Source organism: Buteo buteo, chromosome 25 (genome assembly GCF_964188355.1).
Source record: "Buteo buteo chromosome 25, bButBut1.hap1.1, whole genome shotgun sequence".
Lineage (NCBI taxonomy): Eukaryota > Metazoa > Chordata > Aves > Accipitriformes > Accipitridae > Buteo > Buteo buteo.
Genome location: NC_134195.1, coordinates 15,719,083 through 15,739,982, shown reverse-complemented (window position 1 = coordinate 15,739,982; position 20,900 = coordinate 15,719,083). Strand labels below are relative to the sequence as shown.

Here is a 20,900-nt window from a genome sequence, read left to right as displayed (position 1 = left end):
TCCTTAAAAAAGATAAAAAAATCTAATAAAACCAAAACATAAACATGAGCTGTGCAAATCAATATAAGTCTCTCATGTCCAACTGCAGCTATCCTCTGTCACAGTTCAACTCAGGTGCTCTCAAGCAATGTTTGTAAAGCATTTATGCTGTGAGCCATTTCGATCCTCACACCTGACAGGATTATGTACTCAACTCTGTCACCTTTTAATAGTTCTCTACTTCTTATTGTATTTGTTTTAGTAGTCCCCAGATTGGATTTGAAAGAAAGAAAAAAAAAAAAAGCACCAATAAAAGAACCCCAAACACCAAAGAAAAAACCCACCTTGCTCTCTAGTGGAGGAAACCCAAGTTTTATTGACAATACTCTTGGAAAATTATTTGCAGTGAGATAGGGCACAATGCTCATCAACTTTTCACAACTTGAAAATGGATATAAGGGTAGAGAAGAGAAAATTGGAAAATATAGACAATTTGCAGTGATTGAATTTAAAAGGTAGGAGATTATTCTGGAGATGTTACAGGCAAACTCATCCCTCTTTAACCCATCTAAACTAATGGGAATGAATTTTGACATTAAAAATAAACTGTATATGAAATAGGGTTGCTTTATGGCTTGCATGCATAGTTTGCATGAGGATCTGGATAGAAGCAACCTTTGTGGAACAGTGGCTTTTCCTGTGAGATCTGCAGTGGGGCTTTACCAGTGGCATGGCTAATTCAAACCGAATGCACGACCACATGCTGGAACGATCCCTAACTAGGAATGCTCAGATTTGTACTGTAATAATCTAAAAATAAATTGTAGTCACTGATGTCACAATGTATGATTCTTTCTTTCGGCTGTCTTCTGTGCTGAGCCCACACACCACTCAGTGTCATAGGACATATTTCGGTAAGTGTATGCCACTGACTAGCTTCAGTAGAGAGTTAGGATTTTCCATGCTTGTCTTTCTTCTGTTATTTATGTGCTCACTGAGATTTGCAACTTGATGGGGAGGCTGAGCCTTTCAAGAGAGGTAAGCTTTGAAAATGAATGGCACTCTTATTAGAAAAAAATATTTGAGGCAGTATCACAGTGGACTGATTCAGTTCACTCTGAAAACTAGAGGAGTGCATAGCTGTCATAATGTACTGTTATTCAAATAACTTCCTTTAAAAGAATTCTTTATCGTTGCTTATAGAGGGACTATTTTTAAATCTTGTACAAATTGAGACAGAATCATACTAAAGAATGATTTTTTTGTTAGACAAAATGTAATATTTTCATAATAATGTAACTACAGAAGAGATTTGTAGAATAAATTTTTGGTTTTCTTCCTAGCTTAGCCAGCAGCCGATTATAGCTAATTCTGCAGTGGCTGTTATGATTTCATGTATAGAACGAATTAGCTTATTTTTATTTACTTGTATATGAATTTATTTTTAAATAAATAAAAAAATAATTTTGAGATTTAGTTACACAAATCATTGAGACTGAGCCAGTTCAGCATTTCACTGTAATAGATGACAGATGAAATAGTAGTGGCATGATTTGGTGGTAGCAAACTTCCATCTAACAGTATCTTTCAGATTTGCATCTATTGAATGCAGTAGACAAAAATACAGAGCCTACTGCTTCTCAGTGCAAATGAGTCCAGAGGTAAGACCTTTCCTTTGCCCTCCAAGTGGAGGCAGTCACTGTCATTTAGAAGAGGTCTAGTACAGCCAGAAATGGAAGAGGACAATCATGAACAGGATTTCTGTCCCAAAGTGTTGCTTGAAGTGGTCTAATGGCTTGATTATTTTGAAAATGCCTATTGCTGTAGTGTCTGGGTCAGTTACAGGCCCGGTAGAGAACTGGAAGGAACAGATTTTCAAACTCTTGGGACCGTGCTCTGTAGTGTTGCTGTCAAGTTAATGGTCTTGCCAAGTAAGACTGCCCAGCCATGTTAATCAGTGCCATCATGTGGTGATCTTGTGATATTGTTGCCAGACATCTCTGGGTTGGTGATCAAGCCTCTTTACGTTTTACAGTTGGTTTGGACCCTTAGTGAAAAAATAGTTTAATGGCAGCAAGTCTTCTTTCAAAAAAAAAACTGTTTAGAAATACTATGGAGAGGACTCAAATAAATCAGTTATATTTTCTGAAACAGGATTTTCTTTTATGCTTTTGAGCTCTGGTGGAAAGTAAGCAGACGAACCTCAATAACTCTTCTGTTTGGTGTTTTTTTGTTCCAAAACAGACTGTGCAGTAATCAGCTCCAAACACCTATTTGTTCTATTCCAATAAACAAATAGTACATTGTATGTCATACTTTTGACTTCTGATACATAAAAGCCCTACTTCCTATCCATCCAAATGTAATAAAACAAGGACAAAGCTGATAGCCTCATTTTGAAATCAAGAATTTGAAATGGAACGAGATTCTTAGTGTTTAATTCTGTATCTTCATTTTGTACTGACTTTTGCAGTCCTGATTTTAGACTTGATTTTTAAGATTTCTGTAAATCTTAAGCTTGCAAAGTAGTAGTGCTAGCCAGTTTTTCTTCTGTTAAATAAAGTTGTTTGCAGACACTGCGCAGAACTCTGCTATTAAATAGAGCAGGGTATTACTCAAAATTTATCAATAGTATAATTATACATCTAAAAATTCTTCTTCTGAAAACAAAGAAAACTTTTTTTTCTTTCTCTCTACTACTTTACTGACCAATCTGTATCACTTATCCATGAAATATCTCTTTCGAGCACTTGGTCGTATACGGAACAAATTACCTGAAAATTATACAGGGAATATATTTATGCTTTAAGATATGATTCTACCTCTTCTGATCTACTGTGAATGATTTCCAGATCTGTGTTTTCAAATAAACAAAATTAGTATGTTATTCATATGGGACCATATAAGACCTAAGCCATATGCTGTCTAACGTACAACAAATTTTTACTCCTTTTCTTATTGGATGTAGCATAAACCATTAATATTAACAGATTTATGTAATAGGACCAAGATTAACAGACCATTGGCAGATGAGTGTCATGGGACCAGGTCTTGTTGGATTCAGTGCAAAGATTCCTGTTAATTTCAAAGGGCTTTTGGTCAGGTCCTGTGAGTAAGTAGCATTTGAACAGAACTATATGGAGTATTTGCATAGAAGTGGCAATGTCATACAGCTTAAAAGTTTTCTCCCAACTTCATGTTAAGTTCTGCTAATGAAATTGCCTTCAAACCTTTGTTTGAAAAGTATAAAAGAAAGCAGTATGCTCTGAAACATAATGCATCTCCGTCCCTTCCTTGAAGAGATTGTTATAGGTGTGAATGATAATGCACACTAGAGTAGTATCCTAGATGATAGAGGAGCGTGTAGTATCTCAACTCATGTTCTGTTGGTGACTGTGTTTATAAAGACAAATGATTGTGCAGAGTTGTTACTTTCTGTGATTTCTTCCTCAAGTTTGTTGGATTTGCTTTTCAAGAGAAGCTGGGTACGTGTTAATAACCAAACTGATGGAGAACACACATCCAGTTTGTACACCTTTCCATGCAGTCGTCTCATTAGCTGTGGTTGTGCTGAAGAGACAGTTTTTGCCTTATCTCCACAGTAGCATTGTAATAGTGTTATGTTATCTCCCTGGATGTTCAGCTGTACTGTTTTTAGATCATAGATCTAAATATTATTTTATAGGCAATTGTGACAAAAAAGGGCAAAAATCCTCTCTTGGATTCCAAAAGAGTTGTGGAAGAAGAGGTGAAGCCCATGTGAATCTTTGGTACATCTGCCATTATCAAAACTCTCTGAAGTTTGTAAAGTAGTAGGACTGTATCTGGATTTCATGGGATGTCTCAGACAAATGAAGAAAAAAGATTCCAGCAACAACCAGAGGAAGCAGCTAGTGAGTTATTGCTGTATGAAATGTACCCTTCACCCAAACTTTAGAGCAGATGGTTCGATGCAGTACTTCAAGACAACATTCATCAGAGTGTTGCTTCTCAGTCAGGTACATAGTCACTGATTTGTTGGCTGGCGTCTCCCGAGCCAAATATATCTCTATCACTAATGTAGTTATTATAATGTCTGCCTACTGCATTTTACATCATCTACATGAAAGCAAAGATAAGTTCTCGGTACACGGTGGCATGAGGGGAAGTAGAACTTTTTGCAAATTATGCACAGCTGGACAGATGAGCTGTGGTGCCCGAGGCTGTGAATTTGTATTAACACAGCCAGCAGTAGGTCTGCTGCCTGAATTAGAAATGTTCAGTGTGTGTAGTTTCCAACATGCAGGTGGTGAATTGGGGGACAGATGATGGAGATCCACTGGTTTTGACAGATTAAATAATAGCAATTGGCATAAGTGGAAATTAATCGTGGAGCTGGAGGAGATCTCCTTAGGGAAGAGCTAGCATATTAATTTCATGCTCATTGTGATAATACTTAGCTTTAGTTCAGGTGCACAAGCTATATTATAGGATAGGTGGACTTATTGCTTCAATCTGAACAGTTTAACAATTATTAAGGAAATACATTACTTTGTTTAATCTTACATTTGTTATGTCTTTCTTTTTCTCAAGATCCTGTAGCTGAACTGTGTTTGAATTATGGTTTTTGAAGATAAGTGCTTAGTGTGTATATTGGTTTGATGTCATCTTTACATATAGATAATGTTTCAGATACAGTGCCTTAGCAATTTGATAATGCAGGCCAGCTGCCACTTATATTTAAAGAAAAGAGTAAATTAAAAGGTCCAGTAAGATTTTTATACTACTGGACTGTGAAAGGCATGCTGCATTGATTTGTCTGCCCTAATCTGGTACAAAGGTGAAGATGTTACTAAAATGCAGTGGGTTAATGGTGCAGTTAGCACGTGCCATTATTTTACATTGAGTTGTTATGGTCATGGAGTGGCATGTAAACACAAGCAAAAGTAGTTCCCGGCTGGAAGAGCTGGCCCATCTTCATTTGTGTTGTAGTGTCACAAATATTTATTTCTCCTTGGAATTGCCAGTCTGTATTTTCCTTTCCCTGTTTGCTTTGGAAATAAGATGATCTAGTGAACTGTTCTGCCCAAATCTGTCTTGTCCAAGTTTTGGCTTCAGAAAACTGAAATTAGATCATGTAGTTAGGATCTTTCATTTTCTCCATTTCTGCCTTTCCTGCAAGTTTTTTTTTTGTTTGTTTGTCTGTTTGTTTATAACTTTGTCATTTGTCTTAGCAAGCCAGATCCTGTGATATGCTTTCTTCCGGTCATGACTTATTAAAGGTGTAATACTGGTCAGTATGATGATGATGGCTTCAATAGCTAAAACAAGATGAGGTGGTCCAGTTCCATTCTGGAAGAAAATTCATGAGTTTCTTAACAGCAATGATAGCATTTGTAACACCATTTCTCTTCAGCCCTGAGAGCTAAGCACTGAGCATAATTGTGTCTAAGATGAGGAGACTGCATATTCCAGTCCTTACCTTTTCCTCTGTGCAGGAAGAGGATGCTTCTTAAATGACCCAACCCCTCCTTCTCTTACTCATCATCCCTAACTTGGTGTGTGGTGTTTTCCTTCTCTTCTCATTGCTTGCAGGATGCCCATCCTAGTCAGACTGTAAACAGGCAGTGAGTTGCAGACAGATCACCAGTTTCAAAGGAAGGTTAACATGATTAACTTTCACAGAAAAAGAATAATAATGGAGAAGAGTGAGTGAGATGAGGTGGGAAGTCAGTTTTGGTAGAGTCTCAGAACAAATACAGGGTGCTCACTAAAGAATATGAGAATGTAAGGAAATGATAGGAATGCGGGAATGACACATACGGACAGTAGACATACTAGAACATAGTGAGCAGAGTAATAAGAGGAGTGGCAGTTCAAATACTGGATTCTGGAGAGCTTATAATAGTGGCATATGAGTCAAGGCAGACTTACAAAAGGAGGTGATGCTTTTGGACATGAGAATTTGGTTGAGTCTGGGGGGTGCAATATATTAGAAGTCAGTTCACTATATGGCTCAAGGTAAAAATATGATTCTTAGTATCATCATCACTCTGTAGGGATCTAGATTGTACTCTTTGAAATTGAGTTGCTTTTCTTCTGAATAATCTTTAAAAATATTTTTTATCCTAATGAAGCATTTATTAAAATATCACCACTGCTTTTTAAGGAAACCATATCCAGTGTTATCATTACTGAATGTATTTCTGTTTTGGATTGTTTGTTTGGGTTTTTTAATCCCATTTTTCCCCAGAATTATAATAAGTCATCTTTTCTGTTTCATTTCAAATACATGGCTTTTTTGGGTGTTGGGTTTTTTTTTTTCTTTTTTAGTTTGTTGGTTTGGGTTGGGGTTTTTTTTCCCAATATGGTAAATTTTACTATTAACCTGCAGTTCCTCGGAGAAATTAGTCTCACAGAGAAGTGCATGCAGAATGTGGAGAAATTTACCTGGGATTATATAAAGGCAGGCTTAACAAACTATGTGGGTTTTGATGGTTCTGTCACTGGTACATGGGGGGTGGGGGAGAAATTAGAGTAAAATGTATTTTCATCCTACTCATATACATCACTCAAAGATGTTAATGTAATAGTTGTTGAAGAGTCTGTGCAGGGGCTGCTATACCATTACTTCACATCTAAGTTATATTCCAATAGTTACAAATTTTTTCTCTGATCACTTTTTAAGACAAAATAGAATTGATGTACCTCTGCCTAGCCCAAAATGTCATCTTTTAAAATAGTAGATCTTTGTTGAGAAATAAAGCAGCCAGAAGAAACCAGTTTTTCCTCAGAGTATGCAGAGTACTAGCCTTCCTTTCATGTCTTTAATAAACAAGCTTCCCCTGTACACATAAATGGACGTAATGCATACATCATCACTTTTAAGAGCCATTTTTCTTCATTCGTGTCTTTAAAAGATTACAATAATGGCTAAGATCTCATTAACACTGTTTTTATGTTGGTTCATATCATTGTCTTCAGTGGCACTGTGCCTAATATTTGAGTGTAGAAGTATTAATTTAGTGCTTAAAAATAGATAGTCAGGTTCCAGGATTTTTCTCCTCCTTTTGCAGCTAACATCATTTAATGTATTAATTTGGCAGAGGTCTCTTTTCAGCTAAGAAGAACTTGTTCTCTGTGGAGTAAATTGTTTACCAGCCAGCCATATATATTTGCCCTAGTCAATGTGAGTGAAATGGTCCATCACAAATTCATGTAACTGCATTAACCTTCTTGACACTGTGACTCTGAAAAGTTAAGACAAGGATAGAGGTGAATGACAGGAGGTGGTGAAAACAAGATTCTTGAACATGATACACATTTTACTATGTGTAAATAGGCTCAGAACTTAAGCAAGTGATTTTTAGAGATAAAATTATCTTTTAAATTTATTTGGCCCCTTTAGATGATTCTTGTTAAACAGGAGGATTTTGTTTTATCAGAATTTAAAGTCAGGTGGAAATGTTTTAAATTCCGAATCCATGCAAATTTCTAGTCTGTGCTCAGTTTTTGTGTTTAGACAGGTAGAAGTTTCATGTACAGAAGGATGAAAAATCAAATGGAAAAAGAAAAAAAAAATCCACTACAACCTACTTTATTACCTTATACCAATTTCTTTTTCTGCTCTGACATGCACCAGGATTGATTATTTATAGTACATACTTTCTATGAATAAATAAGCACTGAATTTTATGTAAGGAGATATCTCAGCCCAGAAGCAGTATTCTAGAGGAGACTGATAGAAAGTTTGGCCGAAGAACTCATTTTTTTGTACAACAATATTTTGTCTTTATTTGCAAAAACATAAACATTTTTCCACAAAAAATAAATAGAATATATTAGGAAAAGAAAGAATCTAGACTTTGTCTGGACTGTTACATGCTTTGCAGAGTCTTTCATATATGTTTGAGAATAGTTTTTTTGGGGGGGGAGGGAGAAAAGAGCAAAGGAATTAATTTATTGTTGTTTTGAGGGGGGGGGCGGTGTTTGTTTAGTTTTGATTTAGCTTATGTTCTGTAGGGGGGGAAACGGTTTTCAGGTTTCTAGACTGAGAAAACCCCAAACGTGCAACACCACTCAATCCTGCTTCTGAAATGCACAAGATAGCCGCTTTGGGAAGAGAGGAGGAGGTGAAAATGTGAGCCTTGCCCAATACAGAATCAGGATATAGCTCCAGCACTCAGACTGGGAAATGCTTTGGGGTCCTCTGATCTGGATGTAACTAAAGTCATGCCAGGAGTCACTGTGGCCTATCCACCATGATTTTGGAAGTAGTACATTGACTTCAGCTCTTTTCTTTTTCCTGGGCTGGCAGCCTAGAGACATAGGAAATAATTCTCATTCTAGATTTTCATAAGTATTGTTACAGAAAGGGTGTTGGGACAGACTTACATACACAGAGTTTTATTAGTGTGGTCTAATGATGGATGTTACTTTAGGCAGAAAATACAAGAAAAATAGGAACCGAATGGGACAGAGGAAAGAAAAGGGCAGACTCTCCTCAACAGCAGGCCAGAAAAAGCAGTGGCAATGGTGGGGAGTCCCTGATGAGCACTTTTCCCTGGGGTATTTCTCTGGTGCAGCAGGTGAAAGCAAGGAAGAAGACAAGGTTGATGGTTTTTTTTGCCATGCTTCTCCCCTCACACTGTATACTGAAGACCATGTGAAAATTCCCACTGGTTGTTTCGATTCTTGATGCTATTAGGGCTGATTGGAGTACCGTAATTTTTAGGTTCAAGTGTTGCATATTGGTTATTAAGATTTATTCTTGGACAATATTTATTAACTATTTAAATGGCCATTATCTGTTTTGCTGTACACTATATTTTGGTTTTCTCTATTATAAACTAGAATCTACAAAACAAAAGTTAAGGAAAGCTGATGGGGGAGGGTGGGCAAAAGAGGGACCATTCTCACTGTAGTGGTAGTTGTTTCCGCAAGTGCCTAACATAGCAAAACTATTGGGATTTGCAGTTGCAAGACTGTAAGAATAACAACACAAGACCTAGAGTTTGAGAACATCAAGGGAAAAAGAAAAATACTGCTAGGGAGGCTCTGGAAAACCCTGCTTCAGCGGCTTAGGGAAAAGCTTACAGAGCTGCGAATTGCAGACCCTTGGCATTACTAAGGCTGAGGTGCTAGCATACTCAAGGCAAAACATGTCTTAACAGCATTCAGGAATCAAAAATTCCTATTAGATCACTTAAGCTTAACATCAGAGATATGAAAATTGGGATCATGTAGGCAGAGCTTACAATTTTCTCCTGAATATTGCCTTTTCCTCAAAAAGGGAGAGTAGAGAGAATTCCAAGAGTGTTTTAGCTTGTTTAGCTTGCTCTAGGCAAAGGAATAGCATAACAGTGTAATACTTTAATTTGTAAGCTATTTCGTGATCTTTTAAGGCAAAAAAAAAAGTGAATTTACTTTTTGTTTTGCTATACTTAGATAAGTAGAACGAGGACTTGTTTGTACACTGTTTCAAAGTGTGAGGTGACTTTGTATCCCCTTGTAACTTCTAGTATTTGGTAATGCATCCTTTGGAAGGAAGGGTGTCCTCTCTTCCTTAGACTACATCATTTATCAAACAATAATTGTGATGGTACATTTAGATGCACTATGACTTTGTAAATCACCACAAGAATTGCCTGATATCCACATTACCCGATGCCTCAAGGTATTCCAAAATACAAAATCTAGCCACAGGCATTAACAACACATACAGTGATTGCTGTCATATCTTGGTGCTATTCACAGAAATGTCACTTTCAGAAGGCTGTACTTTGAGGAATGATGTTGCAGGATCAGATGGCTAAATTCATTAGAAGCTGAGGTACTACAACAGGGAGTACAGAGTTACCCTTGATGATCTTGGCTTTTATAGTGGCAAACAGCAATGCCCACAGAATTTCTTGAGCTGGATACCAACTGATTCAGTCTTCCAAACTAATCCCACCAGTGGCAGATTTTTTTCATCACATCTTTAAGCCTAGCTGCAGTTTTCTTTCCTGAAAAAGCTATGCATTGAAGGAATGCAAAAGTTTCTTAATAATCTAAGTAATTACTTCAGATCATGAAATCAGTTGCCCAGTGCCTGGATGTCTCAGACTAATTATTCTTAGAGGTTGGCTGATGCAAACTGAAGAAGCTGAGAAATTGTGACTGTGTAGGTTCTGGGCTGTTCTGATACAACAACTAGGGAACACCTCACCCCCCAAAACAAAACAAAACAAACACATCCCCCTCCCCCCCGGAAAAAATCCAATTAAAAAAACCCTTTATTTTATCATATGCCTCACACACTTACTAGCGGCTGATGAAAGATCCTTGCACGGCTGCTACTCTGATTCCCACTGTGAACTGTGTATGTGTTCAGTAAGGCTGTGTTTAAAAATTTTTATCAAATACATATGGAATATATTACACAAACTAGGAGAGCTAGGAAGGGATGCATTATATTTTTAGGTCCACGTATTTTAGTCAGTCAGTTCATTCGAACGTGCTGAGCTGTATGACAAAAATTTCATGCTGACTTTTTTTTTCTACACTTGGTTCCATGAAGATGACTGGTGTGAGACACCAACAACCTCTGGATTTCAGTGATTTCCCTACTCTTGAATGAACATCTCTCTCTCCAAGATGTCTCTGTCAGATCAGTGAGAGCTCTATCTGTCTGACAGTGCTCTTTATTTCCTAAATCAGGCTTTTATAACAGTAGTTTAGCTTAGATGCAACTGAAAACCAATACCATAGTTCTGAATCTCTTGGAAGTGTGGTGGGTTTTGGTTATAACTTAGAAAAGCTGTAACTAAACTTAACATTTGGTACTCTTCCTTCAGTCTAGGTACGATCAGATGCTGACTAGATTAACTGTCTAGTAGGATCATTAAAAGTATATGCAGATGATTGGTAAGATTTTTGTAAATTTTTTAAGGAAAGACCTTGCTTAAGTCCCCTGTGCGATGGTTCATCTTGCATTCCACAGAGGTCTGCTTTCAAACTGTAGACAGTTGTGTGCAAACTAGTTATTCTGGGCTCTCATTGCAATTTCTGGGAAGAAATTTGGGATGCAATTAACCTTTTTTAAGGTCTTCTTTAGAATGAGATTAAGCACTTGTGATTAATGTTTGTAAGTAATAAATTCATTTGATCAAGTGAAACCTGATCAATGAATGTAAATGTGAACTTGGTCAGCTTACATTGTTCCACAGACTATATGCTGTTGGCTTTCCTGTTCTAAGGCCTTGTCTAAGACACCCATGTTATTTCTGGAGCAAAGGTCCCTTACAATTGTGCTTTATTGTTATTTCTGTTATATAAAGTTATGGGTCTCCTTTTAACATAAAGGACTGCTCTTTTCGTGGCAATACAGTTCTTGATATTTGACCATTTGTATAATTTTCAAAAAAAATTTCCTTATGAAGGTGTGGGATTGTTGGATGTCTGATATGGTTGAATGACACTGATAGTGTAGGCTCTAGCCTTAATTTGAGGTTATTACTGCACATACCAGAGGTCTGAATGATCAGACTATTGTCCTTTTTGAACTTTTGCATGCTAGCAGGTTTTTCACAGTTTGTTGTCGGTTATTGGTGTCAAGAAACTTCAGTCTTCCATCCAACATTGTCATTCAGTAGTTTTAGTCATATGTGAAAACCAGAAGTTACTCAGTTATGATGGATGCAGATCATTATGGATGAAAGAAAGAATTTTATATGCTGGTTATCTACAAGTACATTCTGTGTGAGACATATTCTTGAAAGCATGTGGGGGTGTTTCATAGGGTTTTCAATTATTCTGAATTTAAAAGGGGTGAAAAAAATCTATAGTAGGCATAGCATCTATTGGAAATAATTATAATGGATGTATTTTACTATGGCTGAGGTTTAAGGACTACCATCTCTTAGTCCTTTGCAAGTTTCGCTAAGCAGAAAACAGTGGAGATGATAGCTGAATTTTTGGGGGGTGGCAAAGTGCAATGTAGAACCCTTACATTTAGAGGACTAAGTTCACAATATAGTCACTAGCAATTTCATAGGTATTTCAGAAGGAAAATCTCTATGTGAGTTGCCTGCCTAAATGTACTTAACTCAAGACATAAAATTTAAAATTCCAAAAGCAGGAGTAAAAACAGGAGTTTCCATTTCGAGCCAATCCTGAATGTTCTAAACCCCAAACTGGTTTTGGCATTGTGAATTAATTGCAATATGAAAATTTGGAATCAGAAGACTAGCTTCATTATTTATAATCATGGTTCAGGACATTATATAACTCTAATTAATGACAAATACTTCAATTCTATTTTAAATTTTTACCAAAGGGTACCAATCAAGGGAATAGCTAATACTGTGGTTGTTGCAGCACAGGTCTCTCAATTCAGCAGCAACAGATAATATTTCTCACATGAAAAGGGCTAAAGGATTAGACATGTTTGGATTTTTTTAAATTGAAACTCATGTTAAAAAGTTACTTTTCAAATAAAAAAATTTCAAGTTCTAATAAAAAAATAGTATGTATATGTATACTTATATGTATTCTTCAGCTCTTTTAAATGTTTGGTGGTTTTTATTGCCAAACAAAAGATTGCATGTATCCACTTGATAATCTTGAATGGCTTTTGTGAATAGCTTTTTTTTAAAAAATGAGTGATTTAAAAAATAAAAAATTGAAACAAATGCAAACTCAAATTCTAAAAAAAATAAATATGACCATCTGTAGTGGTTCATTTACTGTGAACATCTGTGTCTTGAATACCAGCTAGGGAGGTTTGTTTTGTGAGGGCATACGTTCCAGTTGGATTCTTGAGTGAAACAGTAGCTTTTCTTTGTGCATAGATAATCAGATAGTGACAATTTCTATTTACATGTTTGCAAGTGATTACATAACAAGAACTTAATTTCAAAAGAATATGATCTGTGTTTTCTATAGATAGGATTTTTTCTCAATATCTCAAGTTCAGTTTCAACTTCTGAGAATATTAGTAAAAAAAATTTAAGGTCTTCCCTAAAATGATGCAAAGTTAAGAGCGCTATTGAGAAACAACAACAAGCTTTTGTCATGATGTCCTATTGTTTCCTGAGGAGATTTAATAATTGAATTATTAACTAAAACCAGCTGGTGACTACAACAAAATCATTTATCACTTGTCCATCTGTGAGTCTCAATTGCATCTTAGACAGGTTAATAGAAAAAAAAAGAATGAAAAAGAACTGCAAACTGCAGTGCTTTTATGTGTTTGTAATATAGATTATGTATTAGTGGAAGACCTAGTGTATTTGTAAAAACTTCAAATAATTACTTGCATGCAGAATATCTTTGTTAGCATAGTTACCTATGGTGAGAACATTTTCTACAAATAGGCAATTACTTTTTGAAAAATAACATACACAACATTTGGAGTTTGCAATGCTCAAGACAGAGAAGGATTTTATTGCTGCAGTGATTTGACACCGGAGGGGTCTTTTGAGGTATTAGTTTTTCAAAGCTTTTGAAAATCAGGCCACTTAGCTGCCTTACGTGAGCTTACACTTTATCATTATCCTCCATAATACTGACCTCACATGCATGTTTCTGGAGTCTGTGTGTACTCAGAGTAGTACTTCAGCAAATATTTTGCAGCACTGTGCAACGTGTAAGTCCAAGTTACTTGAAGAACTGGACTCGGTACACATATCAGCACAGTGACATGGCAGTGCTGTTCAGCCCTCCAGGTGCTGGGTGCTTTGCTCAGGCAGAAGGTCCTCTGACATTCAGCTTCTGGGACCTGTTGGCTTTGCACAGCACTACAATGTATTATGTGATAAACAGTTTGGTCAGTTAGCTTTGTTTCAGTATATAACTCAGGGTATATCATCAGTTCTTACAGTTTTTTGAGGTAAAGTTTTTCTTGTGGTTTGCAAAATGGTAGCGATTTTGCTTTTGTGCAAGAGACTTCTAAAATATGTTTCTCTTTAATGCTGTACTTGAGACCTTGTGATAGTTATTGCTGTCACAACCATGCTCTTAGGTGTGATTTATAGTTTTCCAGTAGCAGCTACCCCTGAGTATAGTTATCTATGTCCTGTCAGAATTTCCTCCCAAAATTATGTGTCTAACAGGCTGCAGCCAAGTATGAGACAGGAAATATGAGACATGGATACTTGGTCTGACTTCTGCAGTCTGCTGATCTCATGAGGACTTTTATTGACTTCAAAGGGCTCTGGATCAATCTCTTAGTTTCTGGTCAAAGTAAATGTAGCCTTTCTTCAGTTTTGGGAACTAAACCACTAGAAGGCCAACATATTCATAACTCATTCGCTCCTGAATATCTCTATTCTTCCAAGTAACAGCAGGGCAGAGAAAAGCAATTGGCTTCTCAACCAGATAAGTGGAAAGAGAGTGGAGGTATTGGACTCATGACAATCATAAATTTGTTTTTGTTATGACTTGTAATCAACAGCATATGATATAACCTATTGCTGTTGCAGGCAGGAGATCTAAAGATGACTGACAGCCTTGAGCAACCAAGGTCTAGCCGAAAACAGAATGTTCTAAATACAGAACAATGACTTTATATATAGCCCTACAGTGAGAGAAATCTTTTCATTTCTCGCTCTGATGGGAGACAAGAGAGGATTTATTAGACTTTTGGGAAGCTTTAGAGTCTTCAGTAAATATTCCAAGACATGGGAAACATTTTAGGCAACTTACTTGGTTCATGTAATGGAGTTTAAATAAATTTACCAACATATTGATTTCCTGCCCTGAGGAAATTTAAGGGCTTTTATTATTACTGTGTTTGTTATTAGCTTGTTCAATTAATTATTCTGTGCTGTCTGGTGCTAATTTTGGAGAATTCTAAATCTAATAGGTTCAGTTAGTACATGGAGTGGTTGATTAGCTGAGGGTCAAGCTAATCCAATGTCAGGGGCTCACGCTTCTCTTGTGGGTGTTCCAGGAATCTATCATCACTCTTAACCTTTATCTTACATTTGCTGCATGGTTCATTCCACACAATAAAATTATAATGAATGATTAAGTTATAATTAATGACTTTAACTTTCTCCATTTGACTTAATTCTTAGTAGAAACATTAACAAAATGCATTTATTGCACAGATATCTTTTGAAGATGTCAGACTTACCAAAAGGATTTAGGGCCACATTCTCACCTGTTATATATGGTCTGAAGACAGCATCGAGTCACCAAGTACAAGGAAGACACATAAAGTTCTTTACTAAATTCTTGCCTCAGTGGTTACTTGTCTAAGATTTGTTGAAGGAACTTGTGAATCAGTGTGCTACAATAAGAATATATAAGTGGGTATACATAAATATAGGTAGGGAGATATTAGTTTTAAAAGAGAAGATAATACTCAAAACCAGGAGAGGGCTATTACACCATTGCATACGTTCAGAAGGTTGATAGGCATACAGTAAACATTTTTTTTTTTGCCTCTTAACAAATCCAGCAAGTTAAGAAGATAAGGCGAGAGAGAAATAATCAAAAGAATTTGCACTGTAGAGGATGTATTGCAAACGGCAATAACGAGTTGAATGGTGATATGCTTTGTTATTCATGTTATATTAGTCTGCAAGTATAATTCAGATGAAAAAGGTAAAACACTCAGAAGTTTAAAAGTAGCATGTTTAAGGTTGCTTGGGAAAAACACAAATTTGTCCAGTTTGTGCTTCCAGAATGTTGTTAAAAAAACCAGGTAATTTAATTTCAAATTCTATCCTTTAATAATGTCAGATCATAAGGGGATCAAATTAAGATTGCTTTGGTAAATACTGTTCAGCTTTTGAATTCAAAACTTTGCAAAAATGAATAATGTTCTTTCAACTTTATGACTTTGTTTTTCTGTTGATTTTTTGTATGGTCTTCACAGAATATTGTCAGTTACAGGAAAAGAAAAGAAAAACAAAACCCATATGATGCTAAATACAACATTTACCACACCTGCAAAACACCTTAAAGTCAAATGTTCAAGTCTCAACATGGCCCATTGCCACTTGAGCTACAGGATTTCATATTGTTCAGCTGACAGTAGAGTGATCTGGTAGTGAATAGGGAGGTTGGGCTGCAGGTGCCAAAAGCCCTAGTTGTAGAGGGAGCCTAGTTTAGTTTTCTGTCCCAAAAAATCCATCTCACCCCCTGTCCCTGCCTCATTTGCTTCTTGAGATCAGGGAATGGGGTTGGTCATTAGGTTGCTGTCAAGACAGGATCCCTTCTCTTTTAGTCTCCTCATGCACTCCCAATACAATAGTAATGCTGGTAGCAGCTACCATCGTTGATGATATGTCACATTTTGGCTGTAAAAAAGGATATGCATTTTAAAATATTTGCTTTTTTATATACTATGATTTTGGTAAACTGCCAAAACTTTCCTGAAAGCGGATAGCGAGAGAAGGGAAAACTGATAGTTTCAAGTACAGCCCAGATAAGCCAGAATGGAATTTAATTAGAGGAAGAAAGTTTCCAGCAAAAGACTTTTCTCCTCATTGAATTTGAGGGAAGAGAAATGGGAACCTTAGATATAAATTCTCCATAATTTGCTGCTGTTGTTCTTTGTTATCCAAGTACATTTTGGCTCTATTCAGACTGCAAACTGGGGTAGGATTTGGAACAGTTGAGGCAGACTGGGCTATGGGCAGGTTGAGCCATGATCTGGAACTGCTCTGTGGTCCCTTTTACTCCTTTCTTCCTGTTTACTCCTGCTTACAGTTATTTTATCTGTTGGAAGGAAACCCCACATATGTAAAAAGGAAAGGAATTGTGATTTTACTAGGAGGCCTTGTGATGTAGACAACCGTGGGAATGAAGCCTAGGGGAAGGCAGTAGAAACAGATCCATTAAGCTGCAAACATAGACAGGCTCTCGTAAGTCATGTGAAGCATGGTCTTGTGGCTTTCAAATGTGTTTGTGTTTGCTCACAAGGCTATCGTTGCCAGATAGAGACTTAAGTGCTTTTCTCTTCTTGGCAAGAAGGCTAAAGGAGTTGTAAGGGTGCCTGCATCCTGTTTCATGTCAGAGTTCTCTGTAGGGCTGGAAGAAGATGGAGCTGTTTCTTTCCCTTTGTTCTGAGACTGTGACTTTCCATTGGTAGGCAGGTGATTCTGTATCATGATTTAAATCAGATGGGAAAGAGTTAAAATATGTTTCTTCCCTGGTCTCTTTTGAGGATAGAACAACCCCTGGAAATACAGGACTACAGCAATTCCTGTTTGACTTGACTTGAGTCATGCTTTTGCTCAGTTTTACACAAAGATGCTCACTTGAGATGTGGGAGATTATAGTTCAAGCTGGTCTTCAGTTGCTAATACCAAATGACACTACTCCATACGGAGAAATAATGATCTGAGTAATTGATGAAATGATTCACTGGCATGAATTAGACATAACCAAACAGTGAACATCTGCTATAACCTTTGCAACAAGAATCTGGCTTCTTTGAGTCAGGCAAGACTCTCATTTTGATGTCATATTCTGTGTCTTGAAAAAGATACATATATTTATAGATCACAGAAGCACAGAATGACTGACCGGTTGAGGTTGGAAGGGACCTCTGGAGATCATCTTGTCCAACCCCTCTGCTCAAGCAGGGAAACCTACAGCTGGTTGCCCAGGGCTATGTCCAGACAACGTTTGAATATCTCAAAGGAGGGAAACTCTACAACCTCTCAGAGCAACCTGTGCCAGTGCTCAGTCACTCTCGCAGTAAAAAAGTGGTTCCTGATGTTCAGAGGGAACATGTTTCAGTTTGTGCCTGCTGCCTCTGGTCCTGTCACTGGGTATCGCTGAAAAGAGCCTGGCCCTGCTCTCTTTGCACCGTCCCTTCAGGTATTTATAAAGATGAATCAGATGCCCCAGAGCCTTTATCTCCTCATCCAGCCCAGATGTCAGCAGCTTCTCTATGAGGATCTTACAGGATACAGTGTGGAAAGCCTTACTGAAGTCCAGGTGGACAATAGCCACTGCTCTGTCCTCATCTACCAAGCCAGTTACTTCATTGTAGTTTGTCAAGTTGATCATGCATGACCTGCTCTTGGTGAATCCATGCTGACGTCTCTTGATGACTACCTTGTCCTCCACGTGCCTGGAAATGGATTCCAGATTAGTTGTTTCATCACCCAAAGTTTTGAATTAAGAAAAGATGTCTAGAGAAATCTATTTAGTCAATACTTCAGTGTTTCCAGCCACACTGGTTGTTTTTAAAGACCGCTAATGTGATCCTGTCAGATTGCTGTTGTACGTTGGGTTTGTTGCTCTCTACTCCCCAGCCCCCTCACAAGTTATTTTTGTGATAATATTGTTCATTCTTCTTCAGCAATCATTTTGAGACAAGTAAGGAGTCGGGGAAAAAACAATTCCTTGCAGTTTAGATTGTGTGGGTTTTAGTCTGTAGGTCTATGTAGGATGTGATTATGTCCGCCCCTAGCTTGTGATGATAATCTCTACACAGGTAAAAACTACTTAGAAGAAATAAATTATTAAATACCTTTTGGAAGGAGAAGGGGCAAGTGATAGGGAAGGAGATAAAATGTCAAGGTAAAAGAAAGGGAATTATGTCTAAATGGTATGAGGCTGTAGTCCAGTGATGACCGCCTCTGTATATTTATTGCATTTTGAGTCATTTATTTTTCACTTGATGATTTAATGCAAAATGCAAAGAGATGGAACCAGTAACCTCATTGATCTTCCTTTATATAATGCTTTTTATTAGGATGAAAGCCCCTCTTATTTTATTTCAGTTTTGATTGCTCAATTTTAAGACAAGTTCTTGTGTTAAAATTTCAGTTAGGTAATCTCAAAGTTTTGCAAGGTTAGTAAAGAGAGTTAGCATCACTCATTTTACTAACAGATATATATGGAAAAAATGATGAGGTTTTGGATGCAGAAGACCATCTCCTAAGGGACTGAAACCAAAGCAGCAAACTTTACACTGAACACATGCTAGCAACAAATGTTCTGAGCATTACCTCCTAATAAGGTAATGTAGATACAGTCTTTTTCACAACCTAATTAATCTATCGATTAGACAATTTGAGAGGCAGCACCTCTGTAGAAGGTATAGGTGCAAAGTAGGTGGCTCACTCATGAAAAAAAACTATGAAGATAGGCTATAACAAAAAATGAGGGCTACTCCAGAGAAGAGACATAGAGACAACAGTAAGATTCATGTCTCTGTGGAGTCTGTAATTCTGAGTACTCATTGGAATTAAGGAATTTAGTGCTTAGGTTTATCTTGGAGGTTTTAGTCTGGGTGGAGAAATACGAAAAGTTTCAGTAATAGAGGAATACTGTAAAAAAATTAAGTGGTAACTAGTTGTTTCTGTTCTTGACTGATTGTGTGAGTTCATTCTGCTACAGTGTTTGGTGTGGGTTTTTGTTTGTGTGTTTGTTTGCTTTTAATCCACATAGTTTCCATGGAGGTGGATGGGGAAAAATATATCACAGGCTTAGGAGGTGCTGATTTTGGTGATTGTTATGGGTGGAATGACAGCCGCCACAAGAAGGATGTGCTCCTCGTTTGTCTCTCATTATGGGTCTGGTTAAAGCAGGATTTTTTTGCTGCGTGAACAGTGCACTTGCAGTTCTGATCTTGGTAACGTCACGTCATGGCATCACAAGGGCCAGGAGCCTCCAGGGCTCCCCCAGGCTGAGGGCTGAGGGCAGGGCCTGGCACCCAGGGCCCGTCCCACCCCCCAGGAGCCGGGGGCACCGGGGCAGCCCCAGTCCCGGGCATCGGGCACCGCCATGGGGACGGGGACGGGACAGGGCTGGGATGGGACATGGGCCTGCGTGTAGGCCCGGCTCAGGGAGGCCCATGGCCGGGCAGGGCAGGGCTGTGGGGAGCCGGAGTGTTGCTGGGGCAGGGGCTGACGGCCCCTGACATGGGGTCCTGGGCCCGGGGCAGGGTCGGGGGAGCCCTGGGGGGGTCCTGGGCAGGGACAGTCAGGGCTGGTGGTGCCCTCAGGGACATGCTAGGCTGAAAAGTTTTCTGTGAATATTTGTTTTGGAGATGCAGTATAGGTGGGTTGCATTCTATGATTTGGTTTACTAACAGTTTAATTTCATTCTGGAGAACCAGGAAACACCATGAAGGTGAAAGTGAGTAAAAGCTCCATTTTCAAGAGACAGAAGTCTCAGAAATTCTGGCAACGTTGCTGTCAGTCGGGGCCCTCTGCCTTGTATCCCTGGCAACTTCTCAGTTATATTGACACTGAACTGCAATAGCCTCCCTGTGCATGTCCTATCCATCAGAAAGATGTTTAGATAGTATAGGAGTGGAAATTTATGCAGCTAGATAGGTAAAGACCTAAGTGCAGGCAAATTTTGATGCACTGATTTCAGTTTGATGGCCGGGATTGCAATTTCTCTCACCTTACACTGCATTTTTGGGAGGAGGGTGTGTGAAAAACAGCTCAGTGGCTTATATTTTGACTGTGCCTTAACCAACAGTGATAGTATCTGACACATCATTTGTGTGAAGTAAAGATAAAAACTTTTTTACTTATGAGAGTGTTTTCATGTATGAATTTTCGTGGAATGAATTTTCAGTCATTCCAGTCTTTCTGGCTATGAAAATTTTAAGGTAATTTCTTCCTGAATTACCTAGGGTCTTAAAAAAAATCATATAGGAGAAAGGCAGATGTATTTATCAGAGCTTCCTCATGCACAAAGAGGCATATATGATTTCATCAAGGGTAATTGCTTTACTAGTAATAACTTGGAAGTGACACAGATAGTCAACATTACCTCGAGCATAGCTAGAGCTTTGCTGTAATAGCTGCTTAAGAGCCTTTTGGTACTTTTCTTGCTGTTACTTTCAGAAACACAGAAATAATATTAAAAGGCCCAAGGAGACTTAACTATATACTTGAAGTGAGAACTGAATAGATGATCTGAACTTCATGCCACTGGGTGGATTATTCTGTCTTCTATTCATCTGATTCCTTACC

At 37.8% G+C, this 20,900-nt stretch overlaps 1 protein-coding gene across 4 annotated transcripts in view; it reads left to right on the top strand.

Annotated features, from left to right (window-relative positions):
- Positions 1 to 20,900, top strand: part of NLGN4X (neuroligin 4 X-linked) — a 182,053-nt gene that overhangs the window by 4,884 nt on the left and 156,269 nt on the right. The gene's annotated exons all lie outside the window — the stretch shown is intronic.